This window comes from Macrosteles quadrilineatus, unplaced genomic scaffold (assembly GCF_028750875.1).
Source record: "Macrosteles quadrilineatus isolate MER2022 unplaced genomic scaffold, UCM_ALF_1.0 Scaffold_4__1_contigs__length_99947679, whole genome shotgun sequence".
Taxonomy (NCBI): domain Eukaryota; kingdom Metazoa; phylum Arthropoda; class Insecta; order Hemiptera; family Cicadellidae; genus Macrosteles; species Macrosteles quadrilineatus.
In genome coordinates this window covers 23,988,876-24,000,888 of record NW_026542597.1, presented here as the reverse complement: position 1 = coordinate 24,000,888, position 12,013 = coordinate 23,988,876, and positions in this window count along the sequence as shown.

Sequence of the window (12,013 nt, the reverse complement as noted above, 5' to 3'; positions counted from 1 at the left end):
TTTCAAGAAAACTATGATAATTTTCACTATTGTCTTCGCTGTAGACCGAGCATCACAAATTTGCAACATTACAAAAGGTTATAAAAAAATACAAAAAAAATAATAAATTATTTACAAACACGATTGTAGCGTATTTAAATGTAAATGATCACTGTTTTACAGGTTTTCGCCCGTGGTCTGTGTGTACTGTTAACCAAGTGACAGCCGGTCTATGTGTAAGATTCAAATGTATACCTCGGTCTGTGGCAATGACCGCGGCGAACCTGTTAAATATTATTTGCTGGAAAAAAGTAAAGGCCGGTATCCACAGTGCGAGGCAGCTCGCTGCGAATGCCTCGTTGCGAATGCTCGGCTGTGACTCGGACTGTGGATAACAGGGTTGCTCGCTATGAGGCACCATGAGGCGCTCACGTTACACAATGTGAGGCGAGCCGTGTACTTGTCGGTTTCAGAGCATTGCTCAAAGGTGCCTCGCTTCGAGCTGTGCGTCATCATGGATAGTCATGACATGATCAGAGATTTAGTTAAGTGTTAATGGAAAGCAAAGCGGGTGGTTCGCGTGCTCGCAGTGAGCATTCGTGGGTTACAAACTAGCTGCCAGCTAAAGAGCTCACCCTGAGGCAGAGGGCATGAGGCATTCGCAGCGAGCAGCCTTGCACTGTGGATACCGGCCTAAAAGGAGCACTAACGGCACTAGTGACTGTACCAGCCACAACTTGGCTGTCTCTTGTAGGAGGTTTTTGTATCAGTAGAGACCACTGACTACACAGTTTTCCCAAAAAAAGCCACCTGCTGTGAAAGATAGGTGATGTGGTTCAAGAATGTAAGGAAAGTATTAAGTACCACACCTAATTTCTTGACAGCAGGGACGTAGCTAGAGTATATGACGCCCTTGGCAACGCCCCAAAGGGGGGTCTGGGCAAAAGGGGGGACCGGCTTTTTTTGCAATTTTAGGTGCAAAATAGTAAGTTTTGTGTGTTTTTTAAATAAATAAATAAAAAGGTCTTTATTTCACGATTGTTTTTCAGATACAATATTCTGCTTTTCAAAACAACTCTTGTCCTTAATACTACTAAACTATTCATAAAAAACAACTATAAAACAATATATAAAGAATCTATGAAAACAATGTAAAACAATCCATACCAACAATCTATTTATTATTTAACAATCTTAAAATATTAGAAAATCTATAACAAACATTACTTAAAATAACCAGAATCTGTAAAACTAGGACTAGACCAAACAATTAACAATAATACCCCCGCCGCAGCAAACCTGCCGACTAAGCGAATTTCCATTTGTCTGAATTGATTTTCAATTAAATATATTTTAATAACATTAGGTTTGACGAGTACCTAGGTTTGCTGCTACAAGAAACCTAATAAAGTGTGTTTTTGAGTAAAATATTGATAGCTTAGTACAAAATAAATAAATTTGCCAAGTTTGATCAAAATATATCCATAAACAAGCAAATTACAACATTTGACAATATTCTCCATAAGAATAACATGGGAATTTTAAATTTACAATTTTTTTAATTTTGCTCCGTTACTAATAATCGAACAAAAATACTTTTATATACTAAATTATTTGTTTTTTTAAGGTCTTTAAAAAGGTCTAAAAAGAAATTGGGAAATTTTGTGTTTTGAGGGTCAAAAGTGAGAAAAACCAATTTTTACCCCATAAAACCCCCCCTAAAGCCCCGTTCCCATGGTCTGATCATGCTGGTTCGCGAACTCATTCAAGTTTATCTCGCTTTACACCTTTAAACCAAATTTCATCAAAATCGGACAAAAATTACTCAAGTTATCGCGTTCACGGACGTATATATATATATACGGGGTGTCCCACGAAGGGGTTTAAACGTTTGATTTTATATTACGTGCCCATTCATGCATCAAACTTTTTTAAACTTTACACAGTTTAAGAAGTAGGATATAAAAATATTCTGGAAAAATTTCAACTCCCTAACCTTAGTAGAAACAAAATGGCGGCATATTGAAAAACGATGCTTTAAAAACATTAAAGAAGGTATTTTTGGTTTTATAAAATATTTTTATTGTTACTTTCCAGGGCATGACTTAAAAAAAAAAAACTTGAACATAGCCTAATGGAAAACCTTAATGTCCAAAATTATTCAAACTGTAACCCATCCACAGCAAAACGGTGCGTAACAATTTATTCGTAAGCTCTTACAAAGAAACCCTGCAGTATCCGGAGAAGTTCCTCTTCTATTGATCGTTATAGTTCCTCATCATTATTGAAGCTATGGGTATAAACTTGTTCCTTCAAGAAACCCCATAAAAAGCTGTCGCAAACAGTTAAAACAGGTGATTGGGGTGGCCAATCTAAAAAATCATTTCCACGACCAATCCAACGGCCATGAAGGTTGCCATTTAGTAATTGCTTGACAGAATTTGCGAATTGAGATGGTGCACCATCTTGTTGAAAGATTGCTTGATTCATTTCTGGTACCGTGGAACCTGTTCATTTAAAACTCATTTTACAATCAAACAGCTGTTCTTCAACAATGAGCGTTAGAACCGCAACGTAGTAAACAAATCAGATAATAAATCATGAAAGTAGTTTTTATAGAAAGCAAATTGGTACATTTTTCAATATGCCGCCATTTTGTTTCTACTAAGGTTATGGAGTTGAAATTTTTCCAGAATATTTTTAGAACCTACTTTGTAAACTGTGTTAAGTTTAAAAATGTTCGGTGCATGAATGGTCACGTAATATAAAATCAAACGTTTAAACCCCTTCATCGTGGGACACCCTATATATATATATATATATATATAAATCTATATATATATATATATATAAATATATATATATATATATATATATATATATATACATATATAAAAATTTGAACGAATGGTGTTTTTGGCCTCTGGGGACATCAAAATGAAAAAATAAATCGGTCCCAGGTCTAGGTCTTACCGTGCCACCTACGGTAATAGCTACTTCCCTATAGGGAAATTTGCTAATAGCTACTTCCCTATAGGGAAATTTGCTAAAAACATACATTTACTTTAGATGCAACTACTTTCACCAAACAAATATTCCTTTAACTTTTTTTTAAAAGTGTTTAAAGAGTTCGCCCCTTATTACTTGATCGGGGAGAGCATTATACATGGTAGGGCCGAAGTATGAGAAGGCGCGCCTTCCCTTTTCATGTCCGACTCGAGGAAAGTGCAACAACTTGTCCTGTCTCGTGCTGCGGACAGAGACATCTTGGCGAGAGAGAAGTTTCTCACACAGGTACTTAGGCTGGCCATGCTCTATAGCTTTACGTATCAGGCTGCAGGTTAGGTATACATCTTTAATTTGCATAATGTTTGCAGCGTTTCTGTAAGGAGTTATGTGATCTCTTCTTGTTCAATTATAAATAAATCTAAGTTATGCATTTTGTAGTCGATGGATTTTATTTAGGTTGTCTTTTGTAATGCTATTTCCATATGATAGAAGACAATAATCAATAAACGGTATCAGCATTCTGACACATACTTTCTCCCATAAGTTTGTCAACAACCTTTATCATGTGTAAGGGGTGAGAGTAAATATACAAAAATGGGATTAGTACAATTTTGTTCAGAATTTAAAGACTATAACATACAAAATTTTTAACAAAATCTTTCTGGCTATTTTTGGGAATATCTGATTTTACCGTTATTTTATGGCGTTTTTATGGGAAAATAACTTAATCTATATAATTAATACGCTACATGAAACTTTGTCGGTTGAACTCCTCTGCCATTTCTTAACCGATTTTATCCCTTGACGTCTCATTGGAAAGAGAGTGTTGTGTAGATTTGCAAACTGGCTTTACATTTTTGAAAAGGTCCCTGGTCCCTTGGGCTCTGCCCCAGTGGCTTTGAAAGTTCCCATGTTATCCTTATGAAGAACATAATTGTTTACATTTTAATCAGCTGTATAATTTAATTGCTGTTATTTATTTGTCAATTCAATGAAACGCATCGAGCACATGTAAACATAACCCCCAGGACGGATCGTGTTAGTATGGTTGTATCTTAAATTTATGTATCTATCGTTGTTTTGTGTCGCTATGACGGATCGTGTTAGCGTGATTGTAACTTAAATGTGTGCATTTATCTTTGTTTTGTGTAGCTATAATTTGTTTATTTGTTGTTTTTTTCTTTTGAATGCCTCCGACGCGACGACAACGAAACATAGACAGGAGGCGTAATTGTGATAACAACGACCGCAGCTACAGAACAGTGGCGCGTAATAGGCTTAACTCATCACAGTCAGCACCTGACCCTGGACAATCTCAACTAAGGTTACAAATGCGCCCTATAACACCACCCCAAAACGACTTTTCGTTTTCAATTGGCCCTCTATCGACCTGTTGGCTTTATGACCTGTGTTGCCTTTACAGCGAGGCATTTTGAGAAGGAGAAAACCGGCCGGAATGCTTTAAATTTATCAATAACGAAGATAAACATGGTCTGAGCTACACACCGGTAATCTTTGAGTTGACTCTTTTAAACTCATTGTAAATATGACTGTTATTAGTTTTTAAATAACTCCTGGGCCCTGTTTCATAAAAATACTAGTCTAGTAAATACTAGTCCCGTATTTACCTGTCCTACTAATTTGTGTTTCATAAACGTTTTTATAACGCTAGTAAATACTAGTGTATTTTACTAGTCACGTGACCAAAACTACTAGTCACGTGACCAGCTTTACAAGGTAAACTCTCCAAACAAATTTCTAACCTCAATCACGGGTTTTCAAACCCGTTATAAAGGGTTTTAATTTTGTTTTAATTTGATACAAAAAGTAAATAGTTGTAGAAACGTAGTGTTTTCTTTTAATTAATAACTATATAGAAACACAAGTAAAACAATCACGCATTATTTATCAAACCGCTATTATTTATGTTCATCAATGAGCCCGCCGGCGCGGCGTCGCGTCGCTGCTATCAACACGGTCATTGTAGTAGCCGGTTGTAGGCCTAGTTGCGGCTTTCAACAGTTGGGTGGAAGTTGATCTGTTGCTGCCGCATTCGCTGTGATTTGTATAGTTTTTGTTTTATTCTGAAATAAAAAATTAAGCTTGCTATGAGCAAAGAAAAGAAGGCTCAAATTTTGAATGTAATTAAATCGTGTAAGGACATTTTTGTTGGGACGTTTTTAAGTACCCTAACCTATGTTTTCAAATATTCGAATGCATAAGAGTATTTGGGTTGAAAACCATTTGGTGATATTCTAATTTTGAGTCTACAAACCATGAATAATAAGCCTAAACGTTAATTGATGTAACAAATAATTGCAACGCCGTTACAAGCAATTGAGGAGTAAGTTTTCAAGTATAGTAAAAAATGGTCTAGGTGCTATGTCAGGGCGTAGCTCAGAGGTAGAGTTATCAGTTATTGACATGTGGTGGGTCCCTGGTTCAATTCTGCCCCACTCACTATACTTTTTATTCAATTAATTAAACTTTTACATGTTTTTACATTAAAATAACAGCTAATTTTTTTATTACTTTGAATTACAAATTCAGAATACCAAAATGGATTAAAAGTAATGTTTTTATGATAAGCAGTTCAGTTCAACGCCCAAAAATCAAATATAGATGTCTATACTGTACTAACAAAATTGTTAGTACATCACAGGGTTTTAGCTATTTAGCTATTTAGCTATGTTTTTAGCTATTTAGGGAAGCAAATAATAAGCACCTCAAAAAATACAATGCAACTCCTCTTTAAAATTGTCTTACTATTATTTCCTATTAAAATGTCTTTAAATAAAACTGAGAGCCTTAATTGGGTGTAAAATAATCTGATTAATGTTGCAATGTTGGATACATTTTTAGTTTTGTACATCTTTGTATGCAATACGATATGCGGTTTTAATTTGGTTTCTCTCAAAGCTTAAAAATCTTTTCTCTGTGATACAGTAGCTAAATAGTTGATATAACCATAAAACTTTACTCAAGTAAAATTAGACTAAAATTTCATAGAAATTGATAACTTATTATTATAATTATTCAATAATTATTCTAATGGAGCGATTGTACATACATTATAAAATCCAATTTCACTCATTTTGTACTACGCCACATTTATTGATTGTAATTTATATCTAATAATTATCATTTTAGCACTCACAGATCTATTTTTACCTTAAATTGCAAGCGTGAGCCAATTCGCACTTGCAAAAAGAACTTAATAATTCATTTTTTAAATTATGTGAGTAATGAAATAACTCTCTTTCCAAAAATACTAGTCTATTTCAAATAATACGGGTGAAGAGAGGTTGGTAGAAAATAGCAAGTATTTACTAGTGTAATTTACAAGAGTAAAACTTTATGAAACACATTGCTGCCTACACTAGTAAAAACCACTAGTAATACTAGTCCCTACACTAGTAACTAGTATTTTACACTAGTAGGTTTTTGAAACGTAGACTTGTAAAATACACTAGTATTACTAGTCCATGTACTAGTAAATACTAGACTAGTATTTTTATGAAACAGGGCCCTGTAATACTTTGCAATTGCTCGAATTCGAGCAACATGTACACTAGTTTACAATAACTTTTGAACCCTAATTTTTACAAAAATGGGATTTATACCATTTTGTTCAGAATATAAAGGACAATTACATACTAAATTTTTATCAAAATCGTTCGGGCCATTTTAGGGAAAATCCTATTTTTCCGTTATTTTATGGGGTTTAATGGGAAACTCCCCATTAAAAATCAAAATTTCCAAAAAATAAAAAAAACTATCACAATTGTAAGGACCATAACATACTATGTAAAATCAAAAACCGGATTTTTTTCTAGAATCCTATTTTTTCTTATTTTATGGGGTTTTTATGGGAAAATAACATAATTTACAATAACTTTTGAACCGTAATTTTTACAGAAATGGGATTTGTACCATTTTGTTCAGAGTTTAAAGGGCTACAACATACTACATTTTTATCAAAATCATTCGGGCCATTTTTGAGAAAATCTGATTTTTACTGTTTTTTATGGGAAAATCACCATTAAAAATCAAAATTTCAAAAAAAAATGAAAAAAGTACCTGGAGATACCATGGATTAAAACCTACATACCAAATTTCATCGAAATCGGACCACAGGTGTAGTCCCTAGCTCTGTAGGCCTACACTTCCAGACACACACACAAACAGACACACGCACGCACACACACACAGACATCACTTCGAAAACCACTTTTTTGGGTCCAGGGGGACCCAAAACGAATATATCCACTCAAAACTCAAACTCGAAAATTTTTACGAAAACAGTAGGTAGGCCTACGTACTTTCTCCATATACTATGGTATAGGGGGAGAAAGTAAAAACTGACAATACCAGGGCCCTTACTAGTTTTATTTTGGCGTTCTCAGGTAAAATCCCTTTCAATCTATATAGACGTCGCAGCCGGCCAAGGGCTCGCTGACACATGAGGTTTACGTTTACATGGTCAGTTAGCGTCAGGTTTTCGTCAAGAATTACCCCTAGCGTTTTTAGATTCTCGGATATATTGATGGCTGTCCCATTTATTTTAATTTTACTGACCATGTCTAGCCTAATTTGCTTTAAAATGTCTTGCGGCGCAATATGGAGAACTGAACATTTATGTTATTCATTGTGACCCTTGGTTGGGATATATAATTGATAAAATAGAAGAATTACCTTATCCAACCACAGTTGCCGGTATCACAACTTTTGACATACCAATGTATTAATACATTGATGATGTGATTGCATACAATGACCTGACAATGTTCTAAGGATCGAAACTAGTTGTTGGAAAACGAAAAATGGACGTTCAAAAGAAGAGAACAGTAACAAGAGCAGTAAGAAGAGTAGTGAACAGTTATGAATATTTAGGGGTGGGTAGAGTTAACTTCCAAGTTAACGTGGGAACATCAGATGAGCTCAAAATCAAGGAGTGCAAAGTTGGCAATCAATAATATCTAGTTTAATGTTTTGTCAATAGCAGAATTTCTTTGGAAAGAAAGTTTAGTTGCTTTAATGCCTTAGTTAAATCAATTTTGTGTTATGGCTGTCAGGTTTGAGGATATCAAAAGAATGATAAAATTGAGGGTGTTTTGAGAATGTTTATGAAGAATATTTTTCAATTGCCCAGTAATACACCTAATTATGCACTATATTTAGAAACAGGAGCAGAATCAGTGTATTTTTGTACACTTTACCTACTAATCTAAATTAGTTAGTTTGAGTTTTATCCCTTGCTGAAGACCGATTACCGAAACACTCTGTACTTGCGAAACAGGTACAGTAATTGAAAAGAATGTGTAAGGTGTGAAGAATGTCGGAAGCTAGAGCGTGCGTATGGTATAGTGGTGGAAATGGATGCATATACAGTGAATGTGCAATCGGCATTTTACACGCTACAGGTGTCCTAGAATCAGTCAGAGGCAGAAAAAGCCGCCACCAAAGTCACCCACTTTGGGGGCCGCTTTTTTGCTGGGGCCACAATCATCTTAAGCTGAATTTTTTCCACGGATGTTACCCGTGGGTTTGGGAGATGCATTACGGTATGGGGTAGGCCACACTAGAGTAAAAACGTCCGTACATGCGTTTACCAGATTTCCACGTGTATTCACTACTAACATTCCACGTGCGTTGTACGTAAAACTAGTCGCGGGACATTGCGGCTTATGGGAGTGAACACGCTCATATTATCTCGCTGAATTTTTTTTCACGGATATTTCTAGTTTTAACCTGACTGATAGTTTTAGTCGTGGAGGGGGGTGGGGGAGTGCGGATCAATCAAGGACACGGACGATTTTATTGCCAGTGTGGCATGCTCTGTCAGTCACTCTCACTGGTTAGTCCGAAAAACCATCTCGTAAGACGAGTGTGGCCACGGTTAAACAGGGCCACGTGCGCCGCACGTGAAAACAGGAAAACCAATCTCGCTGGTAAAAAATTACAATTGTGGCCCGGCCTCAAGGATTGCTTTATCACCAAACATATGCGTCCTTGAACTAGGAATTGAGTAACTCGTCCTATATGAATGCTAACTTATCTCTAAGGGCAATAAAATGGATTTACAAAACACTAGTTGGAGTCATTTATCTAAATATAACAAGCCTTGGATAGGTAAATTAAACTGATGTGTGCAGTTAATGTAATTTAGGGCAACATATGAGGATGTATTTCATTATATTTGTAGAGAAGTTCCAATCCTAAGAAAACGTTATCTTCATAAAAAAAGAGCTTGCTATGGAAGATTTCCTCTCACATTTAAATGGTAGGGACTGGCAAAGTCTAGAATTTTATTTAATTAATGCATGGAAATATAGATATAAAATTGTGTCAAAATTTAATTTTTCATAAAGAAAAAACTGAAAAAAATACTTTGTTTGCCATCCTAAAGTGTTGCAGGAATATGGAAAATAGGGTAGAAAATAAAATATTTCGTATTAATATAATAAACATGAAATCTTCCAGCCTAGCAAGTGTGTTTTTTTTAGCTTTTTTAGTAGGTATTTTATTTGTATTTTGAAGTGTTATTTGACGAAACAATCTTTGTAATGCATTGTTTTAATGAAAAAAAAAACACTGGTTTCTTTCTTTGCTTTCTGTGATCATGATGGTTGGGTTTGTTGTATCGACGATGATATTCATCCGTATTTATAAGCCAATCATTGGTCTCAGGTAAGAGACACAACTCTCGGCTTTTTAAAGAATAGATGATATTAGGATATCTAATCTATTAGAGGTTAATTAGAGCTAGAGTTCAGATGAGGTAGTCTTGTACCAGCAACCCAATAATCACCGCGAGATGCAATGAATAATAAAGGTTTCTTAGATGATAAGCACGGCTTTAAATCGAAGTTTGTGCTTTAATTCAAATGTGTAGCTAATTGTCTTTCTATCTTCAACTAATTATATTACAATATCGTTAAACGGGTTTAAATAATTCTTAATAAATGAACAAACAAATAATATGTGGATTGGATAAGTCGCTCTCAGAGACACCTAGCGGAGATTGGGAGAACTGTTGCGAGCCTCGACAGCTGCGATACTCTAGTGGTGAACGGGAGAACTAGCGAACCTATACGATAGCAACGCCAATTAAGTTGTTATCATACATTACTAAACATACAAAAATGAACCAACCTTTCACTAGTTTTTTTATCAGTAATTTAAAAATATTATTTGTATAACAAAATAACTTCTTGATCAGCATTGTACGTGTTATTAAATTTACGGAAAGTAAATAAAAGAAACGTCTTATAACACTTAAAACATATATTTACGCTTATACTGTTACTAACAAGACGGTAAATATACAAAACAGATGGTAAGTGGTGATCGATTTCGATTGGACACTCCAATCATAATCAGACCCAATAGGCGAACATTCGTGTGTGCGAACATTCGCCTATTGGGTCTGATGATGATTGGAGTGTCCAATCGAAATCGATCACCACTTACCATCTGTTTTGTATATTTACTGTCTTGTGAGTAACAGTATAAGCGTAAATATATATTTTAAGTTTTATAAGACATTTATTTTATTTACTTTCCGTATTTATATAACAGTCAGTGTTTTCTATTAATTACTAGACCTTTTCGAAATCAAATTGTATTGAGGTATTAGCATTTGCAATAATTAAGGAATTTGAATATCATTCAAAATATGAGAAAGCACATGAAAAAGATAGAGAAGCATAGTCCAGGTTTGAAATAATATTATTTTCAATTCACCGTATCCAAAGTCAAAGTTTCTACTAGTCCACCAACATTATTGTATCTTCTAAACTTCTATCTTCTAAACGATTATATAATTTTACACAAATTTCGTTGTTCTGCATGAGGAGGATAAGTCACCACTGGTATACAATGCCACTGTGGCAACAATTCAAGCGAAATATTAAGACTAAACATAGGGCCTACCTGGCAGATTGACTCACATTTGAACTACATCCGTTTGAGTAATTACGTCTTGGTTATCTAAATAATCTATATTATTAACAGAACTTGTTGGATTTTGTGTGCAGAAAATTTACTCCTTAATATTTATTTTTATATGCACATTGGGTATGGATGATATCCGATAAAAGCCCTTCGTACTCTTGGTTTTAAAAATTTCAGAGTTTGTGCTGAATTCTGTTGTCTATCATTTGAACTTTTCAAGTTTACATTTTGTTTACATCAAAACAGATGGCCATGAAACAATTTTGTTTACATCCATATGAAAATGGGGTCATTTTACAGCTGGTGATGTTTTAGTGACTTCAATATTCAAAATTACTTTTCAATGGTAAAATTAAAAATGTTTAAGGCCTAGCTCTATGGATATAGTTTTAAAACGGAAAAAAGCTAAGAACTTATAATTTTATGACGACATTTTGGGTTGAGTGACATAACAAAAGAAGGGTCATTCATGGCCCAACCTCTTCATTCCCAGCACACTAGATTTAAGAGTTATATTAATCCTGAAACCCATAGATTAGAGAACTTTCATTTATCTCCCCAATATATAGGCCCAAAAGTTTACAATAAGTTACCACCCCGCATATAGAATATTGATAGTAGTAAAGAGTTCAGACCCACCCGGATGACCTGGTTAAAAAAAAATCTATCGAATGTTATTTAAATAGGGACGTTAAGTTTGATTAATAAGTTAGTAATATTTTTGTTATTCTTAGTTTTAGTTATCCTGTATATGACACTGTCCTGTCAAATGATGTAATGGCATGAAATGAATAGGTAGCAATTTACCTTACAAGAGTAGTAAGAGCGTTTTTACATCACGCAGGTGAATGTTGTGCAACGAGCGGAAGTGAGTTACATATTCACATAAGTGATGTAAACTCTCTCTTGCGTAACGTGTAACGTTCAAGATTTTACCTGACCCGAAAATATACAGGAGGTTACGTACAATATTTGTCACTATCCATTTCACTCATCTTCTAACAGTAACGTTCTTTTACAAACAAAAGCTAGGTTAGGATATTTTTTTAAAGAATAACAATAAAACTCA